Source organism: Cryptomeria japonica, chromosome 6, assembly GCF_030272615.1.
Source record: "Cryptomeria japonica chromosome 6, Sugi_1.0, whole genome shotgun sequence".
Classification (NCBI taxonomy): domain Eukaryota; kingdom Viridiplantae; phylum Streptophyta; class Pinopsida; order Cupressales; family Cupressaceae; genus Cryptomeria; species Cryptomeria japonica.
The window spans coordinates 604,369,990-604,391,834 of NC_081410.1; positions in this window are offsets into that span (position 1 = coordinate 604,369,990).

Sequence of the window (21,845 nt, forward strand, 5' to 3'; positions counted from 1 at the left end):
TTAACCCTATTCTCCTATTAATTAAATAAATTATTCAATTTATTTGATTTAATTCACTTAACCAAATTCAGACCATTAATTAAATAAATAAATCATATTTGTTTAATTAAATCTTCTCTCACATTTAAATAAATTAATATTTATTTAAATCCCCCAAAATCCCACCTCTCACATTTAAATAAATTAACATTTATTTAAATCACCTTTATCCTCTACCCACTTGTATTTTCCTACAAATGCAAGTTGCACAATTATTTTAAATAAATAATTTATTTAAATCACCTTTATCCTCCACCCACTTGTATTTTCCTACAAAAGCAAGTTGCACAACTATTTTAAATAAATTATTTATTTAAAATCCTATTTATCCTCACCCACTTGAAACCTTTAATGGTTTCCCTTAAAGTATTCAAACTTGATGGCTTTAAAGTCTTCAAACTTGATGGCTTCCTTCTATAGTCTTCTTAAGACTTTAATGGTTTTCCTTAAAGTCTTCAAGCCTTTAATGGTTTCCCTCAAAGTCTTCAAGCATTTTAATGCTTTATCTTCATTTTTCTCATTTAAATAAATTAATATTTATTTGAATATTTATCCAAATGCAAATTACACCATTTAATTGAAATAAATGATTTTATTTTAATTGAAAATACCAAAATTTCTCCCACTTGCATTTTCCTACAAAATCCACTTGCATGCCTAAACCCCTTCTAGAATTTTCTAATCACTTCTAAATAACCTAACCCCTTCTCTAAACTTTGTCACATTCCTAAGCAAAAGGGAAGTCACTTCTCAAACCCTCAAAGTCTTTGATAACCATTGAAGGCTTTCAACCTTCAACCACTAAATGGCTCAAAGTCTTTGATAACCATTGAAGGCTTTCAACCTTCAACCACTTAATCCCCAAAGTCTCCAATAACCATTAATGGTTACCTCAAACCCTCCCACATGGTTAAAACATTTGTTTTGACTCAACCTCTACCCAACCCAAAGGTCTCATCAGGCCATTAATGCTTTGACCATGATTATCTCTTAAACATTTGCACAAAGGTTTATCCTTGGATTAACTCTTAATCCAGTGGGTAATCTTAATTTGGACTTGACCCTTAGCCTTTAGATAACCATGAGGTCTTCTCAGGCCTTTAATGCCTCCAACCTCTTCTCTCAACCCAATCCTATGTTGACACTTGTCACCATTTTATTGGTGCCAATTGTGCACATGGATCCCCAACTTTCAAACTTGGCCCTTGATTAAACCATTCAATCTTAACCCTTCATTTTCCCATTTCTTCTATAAATAGAACCCTTCTCCTCAAGCAAAAGAGAAGCATTTTAGAGTATTGTTGTTATACTAGCATTAGCATAGAGCTTTCTCATAGCATCACTATCTACACTTGCATAGCATTTGCTTATCATATTCAACTATCTTGAATTTCCATATGGCATCCATGGCTAGTGCTAAAAGCTGAGAGCTACACTCATTTGGGACTTGGAGAGGAGAGGAACAAGGGAGGAGCAACTATGAGCATCTTGATTAGCTATTTACTCTATGTTTATATGCTTTCTATTTCATGCTTAATATCTCTCTTGATATGCCTGTTTAGGATAATCTTTTGTTGCTAACACTAATGTTTGTTTCTTGTGCTCTTGTGTGTGTTGCCATCAAACAGATTTTCTAATCCTTTTTGCAGAGCATCACTATGTTATCAAGCAAAGAACCTAGTCGATAAACCCTAAGGAACCTAGTCGGTAAACCCTAAGGTTATCGCTATCGGTTAATGAAGGCAGAATGTCTACCGAGTGGAGTTTAGTATTCACCGAGTTGTAACTGAGCTATAACACAATGCATTAAATGTTTACATGCGGTATTTAATAAAGGAAGTTGATGAGCTGTAGCGGATTAAATGATTGGTAAGTTGTGGAAGAAGTTTGTTAACGAATCTAAGGCAATGGAAAGTCAGCATGAAGATCTACAACTTAGATTGAACCACAATACCCTGGCACACGTTCCAAGAGTATTATGCAAGTTCCAAGGCAGGGTAAAACATTTTCAGATCGAAAGATGCATTGGACCTGGACAAGATTGAAGATCTAATGGCTATGATTGATCATGGGAAATGTGATCAAGGAGATTAAGTGGTTACCTAATTGTTTATAAATAGGAAACTGTTGATAAATAATGAATGTGGGCAAGTGTATGCACAGAGATGCAACATAGTGATTACCAAGCACAGAAGCTTGAAGACCTGTTAGAATAACAGAGTATAGAAGCCTAACAGATAGACAAGATTAGTTCTATGTCTAGATTGTATTGAACAAATAGGAATCTGCTTTAGCATTTTAGATGTGAAGTTGCAGATAGATTTTTATTACTATTATTTTGTGAAAGTGACAAAAAATCTCTTAACCGAGTGGACTTAACAGTCTTATATGTAACTCCTCTAGCAAGGTGACATTCTGATTGAGTGTTTGAAATCTTTTAACAAGGTCACTTCTAACAAAGTGAAGATCCTAATAGATATGAGGGAAATCCCTTAATCGGGTCACATCTAGCAATGTGTTTGTAATCTTTAACAGGATTTGCTTTTAACCGAGCATACTCTAGAAGAGTATATTTCTTAGTGGGTTTGAAATCCCACAGTGGTTTATCCCTATTTGGGTTTCCATGTTAAATCTAGTGTTATGAGGTTTATATTGTTCATATGCTTTTGAGTTTGCATGTTTAACAATTTTGGTTATATTATTGATATATATGTTACCGTGGTTGAATCTGATGTTTTTATGGATGATTAAGTTTGTATGATTCACCCCCCCCCCCCTCTCATCTTGTTGGCTATTGGATGTATACTTATATTAAGTATCAGAACTATCAATTGGTATCAGAGTTTTGGACTCCAGAAGGAAAGTTTAAAGGCAATTGAGTTAAAGATCCAAAGATGTATAAGAGGGATGCACCAAAGCTGAACAAGTCAAGTTTCTCTACATGGCAGAAAAGGATGAAGCCACATCTATCAGGAGTTGGAGAATATGCTGTATACTATCTGGAGAATGATTTTGTTACACCAAGCACCTATCCATTGACTATGGAAGAGATAAAGACAAAGCAAGAACATATTCAAGCAATGATTGAAATAACATCTGCATTGACCGATTCAGAGTTTAATAATCTAGAAGGCTGCAATGATGCAATGGCAATGTGGGATAAGCTCATATTAGTATATGGAGGAGATGAACATGTTCAAAGAGCAAAAGTAGATAGTCTAAGAGGACAAATTGAATCTATGAGGATGAATGAAGGTGAGAACATAACTCAATACAGTACAAGACTAAAGGAGATTGTCAATCAAATCAAAGGAGCAGGTGGAACTATTGAAGAAAAGGATATAACAAGTAAGTTGTTGAGAACCCTTCTACCAGCTTATGCAATCCAAGTCTCTACAATCAATGAATTGAGGTCTGTACCTAATATGCCAGTTTCTTTGGATGCTACTATTGGTAAGCTACATGCATTTGAGTTAAGTAATTTTGATAACAGTGGATCATTGGTAAATAAAGTTGAATCTACATTTAGTTCTTTTTATCTTGATGAATCTAATGATTACAATGAAAGAAAGTATAAGTACTCTGAAGGAGATCATAGTGGAGTAAGTGAAAGATTTTGGAAGAACATGGAAGAAGTACACAAACTATATGAAGAAATCAAAAAGCAAGAAGAGTTTGAAGCACTATTAGCCAAAAGGTTACCGAGAGGCAAAGGTAAGTATAAAGGAAAACTACCTTTGAAATGTTTCAATTGTGATAAGATAGGACATATGGCTTCTAACTCTCTTGACAAAGATTTTACTGAAAAGAGAGATTACCGAGATAACAGACAGAAAGATAATCATTACAGAGGATACCGAGACTTCAGAAGAAGAGATAGAAAGACATGCTTAATAGCTGATGAGGAATCTAACGATGATAAATCAGATGAGACTGATACAAAGGAAGTAGTTTATGTGGCTATCAAGGATGGCTTAGATGAAGAAAGGTATGAAGAAAAAGCCCTAATATCTCACATAAACACTAATGATTCTTGGATTATAGATAGTGGATGCTCACATCATATGACAGGAGATAAACACAAGTTTGTTATATTAGAAGATTATGATGGAGGCTATGTTAGATTTGGTAATGATGTACCATGTCCGGTAGGAGGTAAAGGATCTATAACACTTCTTGATAATGCAAGATGCAATGATGTTTATTGGGTTGAAGGTTTGAAATACAATTTGTTGAGTGTAGCATAGCTAAACAACACAGGTTACCGAATAGAATTTCAGAAAGGAATTGTCAAAGTTCATGACAAGAATGGAAAGTTAGCTGCTACTAGGACACAAACAAAAGGTAATACATTTCACCTTGACTCAACTCAGAATAAGTGTTTGCATGCAAAGATTGATGATACCTGGCTATGGCATAAAAGGTTTTGTCATGTAAATTTTGATAATCTAATCAAAATAAGTAAGAAGCACAGAGTAAGAGGTCTACCGAGTCTTGAAAAACCTAAGAATGCTATGTGTTGAGGATGCCAGATGGTTAAGATGACAAGATCAAGCTTTACAAGTAAGTCTTACACTTCTAAGGGAATTTTAGATCTAGTGCACATTGATATTTGTGGTCTTATGAAAGTTCAAAGTTATTATGGTGATAAGTATTTCATATTATTTGTGGACGACTATTCAAGGATGATGTCAGTAATGTTTTTAAAGAAAAATCAGAAGCTTTTCAAATGTTTAAATGGTACAAGGCAAGAGTTGAAAATGAAATAGGAAGACAACTGAAATATCTTAGATCAGATAGAGGATGAGAGTTCACATCTGATGAATTCAACTTATTCTACAATTATCATGGTATTAAAAGACAAGTCTCTGCACTGAGAACTCCACAGCAAAATGGAATAGCTAAAAGAAGAAATAGATCTATTATGGATTGTGCTAGAACATTGATGATTGAAAAGGTGCCACAAACATTTTGGAGAGAAGCAATAAGCACAGCTGTTTACACCTTGAACCGAGTTCAATTGAAGAAAGGTACTTTGAAGACACCATATAAAATCTGGTATGATAAGAAACCTAATGTTAGTTATTTTAAAATCTTTGGAGGTAGATGCTATGTTCATAAAGATGATAGAAATGGCAAGTTTGATCAGAAAAGTGAAGAAGGAACATTTCTAGGTTATTCTTTCAAAAGAAAAGCATTTAAATGTCTGATCAAATCATCTATCAATATAGTAGAAAGTGCAAATGTGAAAATTGATGAATTTGCAGAAAGAAATGATAAAGGAAATTCCAAGGAACTAGAAGACTATGATGAATTTGTCTATGTTCAACCGAGAAGTCCTACCGAGAAGACTGTTGAAGAAGATCATACAGAGCCTGTATTAGCCAAGTATGTCAGAAGACATCATGCACCAAGTTAGATTATAGGAGATAAGGATGATCCAATGATGACAAGGAACAAACTGAGACAGAACACATGCTTGATATCTAAATTTGAACGGAGAATAGTGAAAGAGGCATTCAATAGTGAAGATTGGGTAAATGCTATGACAAAAGAGATTGATCAAATCAAGAAGAATGACACATGGACACTAATCCCAAGACTAAAGGACAAAAATGTAATCGGCACAAAGTTGATTTTCAGAAAAAGGGCTAAATGAAAAAGGTGAAGTCATTCGAAACAAAGCAAGAATAGTTTGCAAAGGTTATGATCAAGAAGAAGGAATTGATTATGGTGAAACTTTTGCACCTGTTGCTAGACTTGAAGGAGTAAGAACATTGTTGGTCTATGCTGCTTTCAAGAACTTCAAGGTATATCAAATGGATGTCAAATCTGCATTTCTGAATGGAATATTAGAAGAAAAAGTTTTCATTGAACAACCTAAAGGATTTGTTGACGACAATAATAAAGATCAGGTATGTAAATTGAACAAAGCTTTATATGGTTTAAAACAAGCACCAAGAGCATGGTATGAAAGATTGCACTCTTATTTGATTAAGATTGGTTTTATAAGGACAAGTGAGAACAACAACATGTACATGAAGAATGATGAAAATGGAATACTGATCTCAACCATATTTGTTGATGATATTATATTTTGTGGAAATGACTCTTTATGCAAAAAATTTGGAAATGAAATGAGCAAAGAATTTGAGATGTCATTAATCGGTGAGATAAAGTATTTTATAGGTTTACAGATAATGCAAATGAAAAATGAGATTTTCATTACTCAATCCAAGTACATAAAGCAAATCTTGAAGAAATTTGGAATGGATGATTCAAAACCAGTAAGTACTCCTATGACTACCAACTATAAATTATTTAAGAATGATGAATCTGCATCTGTTGATGAGACACTCTACCAATCCATGATTGGAAAACTACAATATGTTGTTCACAGCAGACCCGACATAGCACATGCAGTAGGTATACTTGCAAGATTCTCTGTAGATCCTAAGGAAACACACCTAACAACAATCAGAAGAATTTTTAGATACTTGAAAGGCACAGAGGATTATGGCTTAGTATATCAAAAAGGAAATGATTTTGATTTAAAAGTTTATACTGATGGTGATTGGGTAGGCAACATTGATGACAGAAAAAGCACAAGTGGAGGAGCTTTCATTTTAGGAGAAAGACTAGTGAGTTGGCTTAGCAAGAAACAAGGATGTGTTTCACAGTCAATAGCAAAAGCTGAATACGTTGCTGCAACATTGAATTGTACCAACATTGCATGGATCAAACAACTGTTGGAAGGTATAAATGAGAAAGTTATTGAGCCAGTAACTATATTCTGTGACAATACTAGTGCCATTAATATTTCAAAGAATCCTGTTATGCACTCTAAGACAAAGCACATATCTATCAAATATCATTATCTTAGAGAAGAAGCTCAAGAGAAGAAAGTGGTGTTGGAATATGTTAGCACAAAGGAGCAAATAGCAGATATCTTCACCAAGCCACTACCAAAGGACACTTTTGAATATCTCAGAAGTAAGTTAGGGGTCCTACCCCTATCTTCTACTCACTGACCGAGTTCGGTGAAACCATCAATTCGATGACTCTAATGAATATCTTTTGGGAGTTGATGCTGAGTTATACACTTTAGGATGTTTTCTAAAAGTGTACTGGAATTAATACAAGAAATTATACAGGGAACAAGAATTGAAGACAAATGCTCTGACCGAGACTCAGTTGATACACAACAGCAGGAAATCACTTCTTACAAAAAGAAATTATGTTTTAGTTCTTTACTTATTTTGGCATTGTTGTCAAAGGGGGAGAAGACTACTATAAAGGAGACAAGACTGAGAGAAGACCTATCAAGGGAGAAGACTAAGAGAAAATTGACCAGACTACAGATTGGGAAGAAGTCTAATGTATGGGGGAGAGCATTTCAGCATTTCAGAATCACATCAATCCAAATCTATTAAGGTCAAATCAATTGGTTTTGCCATCAATGCCAAAGGGGGAGATTGTTGGCAATATTGCATTATAACAAACAATGAAATATTGTTGGCATTTCTTAAGGATATTGAGAAGGTTATTGATGATTACGGATATAACTGATTAAAGATGTTTTGCTATCCTGATATTATTATTTTGTCATTGATGTCAATAAATTGATTTTCTAATTCAGTATGATGTTGCCATATCTTGAGAAGTATGATATGAAGATTATAAAGATGTCGGTAAAAGACACAGGAAAGAATATGATGAATAAGGGGATGAATAAGGTATTCAATGGGCAACTACTACCGAGTTAGACAATGATGAGATCATGATGTTTTAGATTGTTTTAACATCAAAAGTTAATACTATACTATGTTATCAAGCAAAGAACCTAGTCGGTAAACCCTAAGGAACCTAGTCGGTAAACCCTAAGGTTATCCCTATCAGTTAATGAAGGCAGGATGTTTACTGAGTGGAGTTTAGTATTCATCGAGTTGTAACCGAGTTATAACAGAATGCATTAAATGTTTACATGCGATATTTAATGAAGGAAGCTGATGAGCTGGAGCAGATTAAATGATTGGTAAGCCATGGAAGAAGTTTGTTAATGAATCTAAGGCAATGGAAAGTTGGCATGAAGATCTACAGCTCAGATTGAACCACAATACCCTGGCACAAGTTCCAAGACTATTATGCAAGTTCCAAGGCAGAGGAAAATGTTTTCAAATCGAAAGATGCATTGAACCTGGACAAGATTGAAGATCTGATGCCTATGATTGATCATGGGAAATGTGATCAAGGAGATTAAGCGGCTAACTAATTGTTTATAAATAGGAAACTGTTGATAAATAATGAATGCGGGCAAGTATATGCATAGGGATGCAACATAGTGATTACCGAGCATAGAAGCTTGAAGACCTATTAGAATAACAAAGTATAGAAGCCTAGCAGATAGACAAGATTAGTTCTATGTCTAGATTGTATTGAACAAATAGGAATCTGCTTTAGTATTTTAGATGTGAAGTTGCAGATAGATTTTTATTATTGTTATTTTGTGAAAGTGACAGAAAATCTCTTAACCGAGTGGACTTAACAGTCTTATATGTAAATCCTCTAGCAAGGTGACATTCTGATTGAGTGTTTGAAATCCTTTAACAAGGTCACTTTTAACAAAGTGAAGATCCTAATAGATCTGAGGGAAATCCCTTAACTGGGTCACATCTAGCAATGTGTTTGTAATCATTAATAGGATTTGCTTTTAACCGAGCATACTCTAGAACAGTATATTTCTTAGTTGGTTCAAAATCCCACAATGGTTTTTCCCTATTTGGGTTTCCACATTAAATCTGGTGTTATGAGGTTTATATTGATCATATGCTTTTGAGTTTGCATGTTTAACAGTTTTGGTTATATTACTGATATATATATTACCGAGGTTGAATCTGATGTTTTTATGGATGATTAAGTTTGTATGATTCACCCCCCCTCCTCTCATCTTGTTGGCTATTGGATCTGTACTTATATTAAGTATCAGAACTATCACTATGGTGTCCATAGGGGTCATATGGTGTCCTACAACCCCTTAGGACACCATATGACCCCTTAAGACACCATATTTGGTCGTTATGGGTCATATTGTTTCCTAGGGGGTCATATTGTGTCATATGACCCCTTTAAGACATCATATGACCCCTTAGGACACCATAAGACCCGTTATGACACCATATTGGGTTGCTTTGGGTCATATAGTGTCCTAAGGGGTCATATTGTGTCCTATGATCCCTTAGGACACCATATGACCCATAACAACACAATTTGGTGTCTTAAGGGGTCATATGGTGTCCTAGGACACCATATGACCCCTAACAATATAATATGGTGTCATAAGGGGCCGTATGTTGTTCTTAGGGGTCATATGGTGTCCCATGAACCCTTATGACCCCTTAGAACACCATACGACCCGTTATGACACCATATTGGGTTGCTTTGGGTCCTATGGTGTCCTAATGGGTCATATTATGTCCTATGACTCCTTAGAACACCATATGACACCTAACAACACCATATGGTGTCATAAGGGGTCCTATGGTGTCCATAGGGGTCATATGGTGTCCTACGACCCCTTAGGATGCCATATGGCCCTTTGAAGACATCATATGACCCCTTAGGACACCATATGACCCCTAATGACACCATATTGGGTCGCTTTGGGTCATATGGGGTCATAAGGGGTCATATTGTGTCCTACAACCCCTTAGGACACCATATGACCCATAACGACACAATTTGGTGCCTTAAGGGGTCATATGGTGTCCTAGGAAACCATATGACCTTTATGGATACCATATGACCCCCAATGACACCATATGGTGTCATAAGGGGTCGTATGTTGTCCTTAGGGGTCATATGGTGTCCCATGAACCCTTCTGACCTCTTAGGACACCATACGACCTGTTATGACACCATATTGGGTCATTTTGGGTCCTATGGTGTCTTAATCTCTCTCTCTCCCCTCTCCCCTAATCTCTCCCTCTCCCCTAATCTCTCTCTCCCTCTCCTTCTCTCTCTCTCTCTCTCCCCTAATCTCTCTATCCCTCTCCCCTAATCTCTCCATCTATCTCTCTCTCCCCTAATCTCTCTCTATCTCTCTCTCTTCCCCCTCCCCATCTCTCTCTCTCTCTCTCTCTCTCTCTCCCCTCTTTGCTAATCTCTTTATCTTTCTCTCCCTTCCCTCCCTCCCCCCTCTCCCTCTCTCTCAATCTCTCTCTCTCTCTCCCTTCCCCATCCCCATCTCTCTATCTGTCTTTGTCTCTATCTCTCTCTTTGTCTCTCTCTCCATCTCTCCCTCTCCCCTAATCTCTCCATCTCTCTCTATCTCTCTATCTCTCTCTCCCTTCCCCCTACCCATCTCTCCCTTCCCCCTCTCCATCTCTCTCTCTCTCTCTCTCTCTCTCTCTCTCTCTCTCTCTCTCTCTCCCCTAAGCTCTCTCTATCCCTACCCCCTCCCTCCCTCCCTCTCTCTCTCTCTCTCTCTCTCTCTCTCCCTCCCTCTCCCTAATATCATATACTAATTTATTTATAAATTAATATATTAATATATTAATAAACATTAGATTAATTATGTGCAAATTTAGTTAGAGAATTTATTTATTAAAATCGGATATCCGATTTTTGTACTAAAATTTTCAAATTTCAAATTTCAAATTTTGGCTCGGGAATGCTTTGGTATTTGGCTTTGAAGTGACAAGCCTGGAAAGTGAACTGAAAAAATGTGTTTTTTAGTATTCCTTGATTTTCCAGACTTTACACTGGTGGCTAACGACTTTTTTTGTAGCCAAAATTGATAAAACGAAAAGGGTTTTTTAAGGACGCTCCTAGCTTTCCAGCAATATAAGGCGTGTCTTATTTTGACTTTAATAAATAATTATTATTTATTTTCTAATTGAATTCTGACAATAGTCCTAATTGATAGATTGATTGAAAACCACTCATAACTTTAAAACAGTATAACATTTTTTGAATACAAAATAATCATCACATCTTATGCTTCATCTACTATAGGGAAAAATTAGAAAAAATTAAATTTCATAAGGTTTTGACCAAGTTAAGGTGCTCAGACGTAGGAGTTTCTGAATTTTTGAAAAGCTGTAGTAAAAAATTCATAAATAATTATTTACTTTATAAAAAATTACAAAAAAAGCATGTGTCACATCCAGACATGAGTCTAATACTTATATTATAAATACCATAAAAAATTATTATGATTTTATTGTGATTAGGGTGGTCATACATACGTCTACTTCTTATTTTTTTCTTGAAATTTTAGTACCACTACATTGAAATTTGAAATTTTCATCAAATAGGATTTTTTTTTTCCAAAAAACAACTAGTAGCTTAGAAATTGCATTCAATTTTCTATATATTCTCCTTTTACATATTTTAAAAATAATGTTCACAACTTATTCAAATTTTCATGTCAAGTTGCATAACTCTAATTTTCTGAAATTTCATTGCCACTTAAGGGCCTGTTTTGGCACACCATGATCCTACACATACCCTTATTCTAGTGCACTTGATTCTTTACAATTTAAAAAAAATAAATTGTATTTTCAATTTGTTTAGTGCAACATATGTTTTGCGCACAAATAGGTACCTAATTTTCAAGATGTGCTCGATTGGAAAAATCATAAAAAAAAGTACTCAACAAAAAATTACAAAAAAATACACATTTTCTAGTGCTCACTCTTAACTATCTTTCTGCCAAAGGATTTGTCAAAATACTAAATCTAACTATGACTTTTTTGATGCGCACGTCAGACACTGTTATGTTTTTCAGAAAAAATCAGGGTCTGTTTTTTGTGCGCCAAGGATTTGACCCCCTTAATCTTATCCAATTTTGAAAACGTTTAGTAGTTTGGAAACTAGATTCAGAGTAATACAATATTTGTTCTTTGATTATCTTCATATCTTGAGTGGATGACTTTCAAATTTTGCCTCCAAGTTCAAGTTCACTTGATTTCAGAAAAAAGCGTCCACTTATACCCCCCTTTTTGACCACCATCTCTGTGCAATTACCCTATGATGAATCCCAAGATGCTCAAAGATAGGATAAATAGATAGATATTACCAATGAGGCTTGAGAAAGACAAGAGAGTTGCAAAAGAATACTGTGAGAGCTTGAGAGTGTTGTAGCAAACCAGAGACTACTATAGCAAGTGAGAGAGAGCAAGAGAAAGTTGTGAGAGCCAAGAGAATGAGAGAGATTGTATGGAGGAACTAGAGAGACTGAAAGGAGAGAAAATATATATTTAAGAATGAGAGAAGAGGAGGGAAAAGAGGGTTGGCAAGCTATTTGAAAGATCTGGGGCCGTTTCCACTAACATGTGCAAGTGACTAGTGGAAAGGCATGCTTAGAACCAACATTCGAATGTTGAGATGTCACAAGACTAATGTGCGGTGCATGGATGTCCACATGACATGCTAGTATCCAGACAAATCATGCTTAGAAATGACAAATGACAAGAGAAACATGCAGATAACATGAAATGGAAGTAGAAGGATAGCTGCTGAAAATGTTTCATGAGCATACTGAGAGGGAAAAGCCTGATGCAAGGGCTAAAGTGGGCCTACTCAGGTGCTAGGGGAATGGACACCAAAGTGGTTACAAAATATGTAGCTCGACTTACAGCTTAGGGGTATGCAATTTTCAACACTAAAATAATAAGGATTGGAGACAAGAAAAAATGAAGTAATTACAATGAATGCTGGTGCAAGTTGAAGTATTTATACTTTATAATGCACTACATGAATGCTTGCTATGTTTTGAAATTCTTATTCCATGTTTTGATATGTATTAGAGTTTGCCCTTAATACAACACCATAGCACACAAATTAAGAAATTTTGTTTGGAAATTGAGACATAATAACTAATTGAAGGGAGTTAGCAAGAACCCAAATTGAAATAAATCATTTTCATGATTTGTAGAACTAACTTCAATTTAACTTTACCTGTTTTGATTTTGATTTTGATGTTTATAACTAATCTCATAAAACACATTAATCATGAAATTGAATTAGATTCAAATTATATGCCATCCTTCAAACTAAAAACGTAACATTTGTATACTAAGCATTGGATTAATGATTATCCTATCAAAATAAATGCAAATTGGAAGGAAAAGTGAAGACTATGTATTTTTGGAAGAACTAAAACTTCAACATCCACCCAAGGTATCCTACTTAAATGGCAGCCATATACCCTCTTATCTACCTCTGTTATTTATCATGATTTATTATCATATGACAAATATGATCTTTTTAAGTACATCATCATAATTAAGCATACATTTTATACTTAGGGTTAGAAATATTAACCTAACAATAGTTTTTCCCAACTCTTATTGTTCTCATATTCTAGATAAAACACAAAGCATACATGAAGTATACACTTGAAGGCATGAAGAGATGAAGCATACACTTATAAAGATGAAGCATACACATGGATATATGTAGGCACGAATCATACACTCAAATACTCATATTGTTAGATTCCTTCTTATTAATTGGAATGATTAATTGATTCTTTACCCTATAGGATGACAGGATCATAGCTCTGATACCATTGTAATGTCCCCTTTGGGATATTTCTTAACTTAGTCTGGAGAATTTTTTTTTTACTTAAAGTGAGAGTTGTAATATATTAATAAACATAATTTTATCAAACTAAATATATTTCATTATAATCTTTAACTTAATTATTTTAAGAATAGTTCATAAGATAGAGCATATCTTGATAACTTTCTCTGTTTGTATACTTGAAATATATCCCTCAATGTTATTAATTTTCTTATTGCTCAACTGATCCTTCAGATTAGAGTAAAATAGCTTATTCACAAATGTATTTTTTTTTATTTCATCTCTGCATTCTTCTTTCTTTCAAGTCTGCTCAAAATTTTTTCATATGCATGCTCAAAAACTTTTTATGAATCTGCCCATAGAGCCTTTACAAAGCTTTCACAAATCTGTTATTTTCTTTCTCAAGTTTTGCCTTTGAAAGATCTTTTATTATATACTCTTCTCATTAATCTACCATGATCACATATATATTTTTCCTCATACAAGACTGCGGGTGTATATAAGATCTGTTTCTTTTATTTCACACTCACTAATCCATAAATTATATTTCATTTTATATCTTTATTGTTCAATTTAGCCTTCTCTTAGTTTTCATATATCTAAGCTTCCCTTTTATATTAACATACATCTTTTCTCTAGGTCCGCTCTCCATTTCCTTTCATTCTGAAATATATTTCAATCTCTTCTTTTTTTTTCCCCACCCCCATCATCTTCATTTCCAATCTCTATAAATACCTTATTCTAATACTCATACTCTTTGAATGGATCCTTCTTGGAAGAGAGATATCTTTCTATTAACTAATTGCTGCCTTATAGCACAAACATTTTAATTATGTTTGCACCAATCGTACCTCTTGAAGAATATTTAATCAAATGCATCCATTAATCGCACCTTTTTGTAAAGCAACTAATGCATCTTTAGAAGAGTATTTCGTTAATCAAAATTGCACCCTTCGGTAATTAGTTATTGTCTAAAATAATTCTGTGTTATCGTTGCTAGTTTACTGTTATTTATAACAAACCGATGCATCATCCATCATTACTAATTTAAATCGCTGCTTAGACCGATGCATTGTCTCTATTAATTACTGTTAAACTTCAATCGCTGCTTAGGATATACTTGCTTCACCACTCTTCATCTTCTTTGGTTATAGATCGGCCAATCACAAAACAAAACTTACACTGTTGAATATTAAGTCATCGTTCTGCTGCACAAATTGATAATAATCCTGGTATCGGCCCGTTACATTCATTTATATATGTTCTTGAACATGATCGGCTAGCATATGGGCTTTTGTTTTCCTTAGGATGATCATTGTCTTTGTTGTTTATAATTGATATAAACAACTAGATTACAGTTGCCTTTGTTCATATGAAATCGTTGTTCATATCTTAATGATCAATGCTGTCTAATATAGTAAAATTGTCATTGTCTTCAATAATGATTTCTATCACAAGCTTTTGCTGTTGCTTTTGTTCTTCTCTTATATTATCTCAATCATGGGTTATTGATATGTTCTTTGTCTCCTTGTGTCACGGTCACTCTTAGACTGCACACAAGGATCGCTGCTTCATCTTCTATTCATTACCAATGTCTTTTCATCGCTGACTTGCTCAAACAGGATCATAGCCTTTGTAATAATTTAACCATTGTTAACATTAACTTGTTCGCTATCTAAGCTCACATTTCCTTATTATTGTTTTGACCACTGTATTTGGAATGGTGTTTGAATCTATTTTAACTCTCTTATGAAGAATGACATCTTCCCCCAACCCTTCCATCTTTTCATTCATCCTCTTAATACAAAATAGAAGGTTCAAACAAGTCTAAATAAATTTAAATATTTAATTTAAAATTTACTTTGTCAATAGACTTGTCTTTCTACTATCTATAATGAATCGATGTGTAAGGTTGATCTATTGTGTAAATCTTACAAACTTATAATCACATATAAAGATTGTTAGAATCAGAGATCACTGAGAGGGGGGGGTGAATAAGTGATCTACTGAAAGTTAAAACTACAAACTTATTCTTTATCCACCAGTTAGCAATGTATAGAAGAAAAAAACATAAACATACAATAAGGAATACACAAATCCACAACACTGGAATTTTTACATAGAAACCCGGAAAGGGAAAAACCATGGTGGGGCTGGAACCCACAACATTCATATACTATGGCCAGGAGTACATAAATATTACATAGATGGGGAATGCACTTGCATTCAAGCTCACTACCTAGAACTCACTGCTTAATTACAATTGCTCGGAAGGTTACAACCTTCAGGGAAGTCTCACTGAATTACAATTTGTTTAGAATAAGTAAATACAACGAAATGAACTCTTAATTAGCATTTGACTATGCAAGAATGAGTTCTGGTTAGGCTCTGAATCTTTGACTATCTCTGCTTTACTGAATACTTTATTTCTGTCTCAGTTAGCTACCAGTTGTTCTGAAAGCAAAATGCACACATGAAACTGCACTCAATCGCACCAAAATAGATCACCACATCTCTAACATGCTGAAAATCAATCATCAAATCGATCTTATATATCCGATCTTATCACAAAAACAATCTCCTTCAAGTCGGCTTCAATAAGTGTAACGTGTAGCTCCAAGTCGGCTTCAATCTCAAACAAAACATAGTATCAGACCAAAAGATTATCACCACACGCTTCCTAAAGGTCTTTCCAATCATTGAGATCACAAAAATAATCACCAAAAATACTGCAATCCCCAAAGATCATTCTGGATCAAAATGTTACTAAAATACCTTGTTTTACCTTATTTTTCCAGTTAAGTACTACTTACTGGTTACCACCAACTTCCGGATAAGATGGATCACGATTGCCGGATCGAACCACCAAAAAGAGTTGCCATCAATGACAACCCTGAACAAACAATAAACCACTGGAAGTAACCTGAAATCACCGAATGAGTGTCAATTACCAACAAAGATAATATAAGAAGCTTTCTCAATATCAATAATACTTGATGGAGTCTTGTTTAGAGTCTTGGTCGGGGAGAAAACACAATGATAATGACAGACACAATATAAATAACTGAATAAAATATTTTAGGCATAAGAACAAGGAAGCTCACTTCTTCTAATTTGGACTTGTAGGCTAAGGTGCACAACCTTAGGGCAAGATACAATTGACTTTCATTACTAAGACACATTATGCAAAGGCAAGATATTGATTTGCACAAGCTACCAAAAGGACTCGCTATCTTCCATCAGACACATAGAAAAGATGAATTGAATTGTGCAGGACCTCCTAATCATAAAAACATCATAAACTAATATTTTCTCTTCTACACACATATACTTATACATAATCCTCAATCAATCCAACCACAATTAACACATTTACACATATATTTATATCAATTTATTCACCTAAACACTCAACTAGGTTGGCCATAGACAAAATAAACATAAATTACACAAAGTCATCCACCTTGAGAAATTACTCTAAATGCAGTCCACTTTAGGAGATAAAGGGGACCCAAATACATCACAACATGCAGTCTGGAGCTTAAGATGATTCCTACAAATGTCACACACGAACAAATCCTCCAAAGTTGACATCAAAAGCAATGTCAATATAAAAAATATGGCATGTTAATCAATCGGCTCAAAAACATTATCCAATGCAAATGACTTAATGTGGATCTTTAGATGCCATAGTAAGACCCATACAAACACTTTAACTCAATCTCTGATCCATATCCAGACCAAAAGAGTATGATCCAAATAAGATAAATGTACTAAGTTGGCCAGAGACCAACACAATAAATAATAAAAAACAATAGATCAATATAACTTCACTTGCAGAGAAAACTAACACTTTCATTTTGAACTAGAACAATGCATAGACAGTATGAAGATGTTCTCCAATCCACAATACTTGAAACAACACTGTAGAGCAATGTGGAGCATCCGTCCAAACCAGTCTTGACAGACCACATCACTGTCAGCATACTACAACAAGCAACTTCAACACCTAAACAATTAAGGACCTAACAACATAATAGTGCAACATCCATAGAGCATCGACACTAAACCCTAAACTAAAAGTCATCCACTACAAAAGTAGAGGAATGTAGAGCATTCTCCCATAAGGACTTTAAAAACTCTTTCTTGCATATTTCAAATTTTGGTACCGTCATCTTCTAGAAACACCACATACCCACTCAATATCACCACCAAACATCATAACAACATCTAAACACTCATTGGAGCATCAAAACACTAAGCATATTGAGATCTATATGCACTTGATTCAACAACTCATACAAGATGGTGTTCTTGCTTTTGAGTATTTGCCTTTAGTGTAGCAAGTTGCAAACATCTTCACTAAAAATTTGGCATCTCCTCCCTATATTTTTTTGTGATCGATGTTAGGGGTGATTATTTCTTAGGGGGTATTTAGGAGTCCTCCTTTGATGGGATGGGGTCTGGGATAGACTAGCTTAGTCTATGCTCTTGGATCCTTTCCTTGGATCACCAAGTGTTCTAACCACACCCTAGGGTCTCTAGGACTTCCCCTGCTTGTGGAGTCCCTTGACCTTTCCCAATCCAACCACCAACAAGTTGAAAATCTACTCCTAAGGTCTCACCTACTCATGAGATTCAAGAAACCCTTGCTTAGGCCAATAAGGGTTAGGCTTGTTCCACACCTTCCTAGGTCTTAGCAAGGTTAGGTCAGGTCTAATTCATGGTTTTTCCACCCATTCATGTTCCCCCAAGAGGTTTCAAGCTTCCAATTCCTTACCGATTTCACTATTTTGTGTTTTACCTACAAAATAGGGCTACAAGGATTATGACCAATTAGGCCTCCTACCCGGTCCTTTAGGGATCCTCTCACAAACGATGCACTTGCTTGTGAAACTTCCCAAAAGACCTGCTATTCATTTACCAAGAAATCAAGGATTTTTCTGGTTTAGGGCCTCCAAGTGTCCATAAACTGCCCTAGGTGGATTTTAAGGTTTTTTAAGGGTTTTCAGGAGGGTTTCTAGGCCTTCTAGGGTCACAGTGTGGGTTTGATGCTCTTGCCACCTTGTCTGGATTGGTGGAAGATCCTCCTTCACATCAATGATACACCACTCACCCCTCTACAACTCCTCCAAAGGGTGCCTCCTCCTCTAACCTTCCTTGCTCTCCAAGGCCTGTGCAACTTAACCCTTCCTAGTCGGGCACTATCTAGTCTCCCCTAGGAGTGGGTCTTCAAATGGTCTCCTTGCATTTCCAAGGGCCCTACTAGTATTGAACTATAGTACAGGGTCTGTACTCTCATTCCCCATGGTTTCATGGTGATTCTACAATGGGGAATGGAGTTATGTACCCATTTATTCAAACCAGTCCAAAACTAGACAGAGAGAATGCAACTTACAAAATATTTAAAAACACACCTCACTTACAAACCAAAACCTAATCTAAATGCTCAAAATGAAATTATTTACACCATAGAAGACACTCCACATAGTTTTGTTCACAAATCAATCCATTAATGGTCTTTCTTTACTCCATTTGTGCCGACTGGCAACAAAATTGTAGTCACAGTCAAGTCACCTTGCTTGGGCCATACAATATCTGACATCCAACCCCTTAACTTAGGGTTTTCAATTACTTATAGCACCTTTGCCTCAGTCTGTGTTCCCATATTAGGGTTGTCCATGCCACATTAAAGATTTTGACCTCATGGTGAAAAAGTTGCTTGACAACTTTTAAAAGTTGTCATGCAACTTTTGCAACTTTCTCAATGTTGTTTTTCTTGACTCCTAGACCCATATTGGGCAAACCTAAGGACACCAACATGCTAAGAAGGACCCCTAAACACCTCAAAGGCACACATACCCTCTAGTTTCAAGAAAAATCTCAATCTTGACTTATGACCCTAGGACCTCAACTACGACCCTAACTAGGACCAATGAGCACATAGCTCTTATTCTATATACAATGGCTTCATTTAGAAACAAAAACACAATAAAAAACAAATGGTGGGAGCCCTTCAAAGGGTGCTCATGCACCATACTCACCCTCTGCAACAAACTAATATATTAGGGGAGTGAGAAGAGCCAGATCAATGCCAAGCTTCTTGAACTTGCTCTCCTCCACCCAAGTAGCTTCAGATATAGGTTGGCCTGCCCATTTCACTAAGTGCTCCATGTAGACCTGGTGTCTAGTAGACTTCTTCACCCTTGACTCCAAGATCTCTTCTGCTATAGGCTGCTTCACTTGAGGTAAGGCATTCACATCCAAGTCTTGTAGTACCTTGGCTTGGTTCTCAGTCTGCCCTTCTATCTCACCCTTGTACATGATTAGGTCAGCAACATTGAAGACTGGTGAAATGGCTAAGTCTGAAGGAAGTTCAACCTTATAGGCATTCTCACCATATTTTGCTAGAATCCTACAAGGTCCTACCCTTTTCATTTGTAGTTTGGTAGGTTTACCACTTTGCATCCTAGCTTTGCTCAAATGGACCATCACAAAGTCACCCACCTTGAACTGAACCTCTCTCCTTTTCTCATCCATTTTGGCCTTCAGTTTTTGAGTGGATTCAAAGATGGCTTTCTTGACTTGCTCTTGAACTTCCTTGATGGTTTGAGTGAATTCCTCTACTTGCCCACTCTGCATCTCCATGGAACCAAGTTCCCTGAATTCACACACTCCTCTTGGATGTCTACCATAGACAACCTCAAAAGGACTTCTTCCAGTGGTCCTATTTACACTGTCATTATATGCATACTCTACTTGAGGAATGATTAGGTCCCATGTCTATCCATACTCCTTAGTTAAACACCTCAACAAGTTGCCTAACACCCTATTGATGAATTCAGTTTGACCATCAGTTTGTGGATGGTAAGCTGAGCTAAATGAGAGGTTATTTCCAAGTCTCCTCCATAATGTTTGCCAAAAATGGCCCATGAACTTTCTGTCCCTATCTAAAACAATGCTTAAAGGGAGTCCATGAATCCTAACAATCTCCTTAAAGAAGAGATGTGCAACATAGCTAGCATCATGTGTAGTTTTACATGGAATGAAATGGCTCATCTTGGAAAATCTATCTACTACCACATAGATGTTGTCCATACCTGTATTTGTCTTGGGTAGTCCTACTACAAAGAACATGCTTATACATTCCCAAGGCCTATTTGGGACTGGTAATGGTTGATAGAGACCAACATTGCTTGATCCTCCTTTTTCTCTTTGACACACACCACATTGCTCCACATGCCTCTTCACATCTCTTGGCAACTTGGGCCAATGGTAGTACCTCTGTACTAGGTCCAAGGTTTTTTTGACTCTAAAGTGTCCACCTAAACTGCCATTGTGTTTCCCTTGGATGAGGTTTTCCCTCATGGATCCTCTTGGCACACACAATTGATTACCCTTGAACAAGAGACCATTTTGGAGAGTGTAATCTGCATGCTCACCATGGAAATGGTTCTCAAACTCCTTGCAAACCTTGTAAGCTGGTGAGAAGTCTTCATCTCCTTCATAGAGGTCCTTGAAACCTTCTATTCCTATGCTCTGCAACTATAGTTCTTGAACTATCAACAACTTCCTGCTTAAAGCATCTGCTACCTTGTTGAGTTGCCCCTTCTTATGCTTGATGGTGAAGGTGAAGGATTGGAGGTATTCCATCCATTTCAAATGTCTGTTGCTAAGCTTCTCTTGAGTGTTAATGTAACTCAATGCTTGGTTGTATATGAACACCACAAATTCCTTTGGAAGTAGGCAATGCCTCCATTTTTTAAGAGACTGCACCAATGCATACAACTCTAGGTCATAGGCTGAGTACTTCTTCTTTGCTTCATTAAGCTTCTCACTAAAAAATGCCACAGGTCTTCCCTCTTGACTCAATACACCCCCTACTGTAATTCCACTTGCATCACACTCCAATGTGAATAGCTTATCAAAAGTAGGTAGGAGAAGGATAGGTTTTGTGGCTACTTCTTTCTTCAACAATTGAAATGCTTTGTCAGCCTGCTTAGTCCATTTAAACTTATTTTTAAGGCCTCCTTTTATGGTGTCAAGGACTGGTGCACATATGCCACTGAAGTTCCTCACAAACTTTCTATAGAATTGGGCTAAACCATGGAAACTCCTAACTTCAGTCCCTGTTCTAGGTGCAGGCCAATTCAAGATTGCCTCCACTTTGCTTGGATCCATCTTCAAGGTTCCCTTAGACACCACAAATCCTAAGTAGA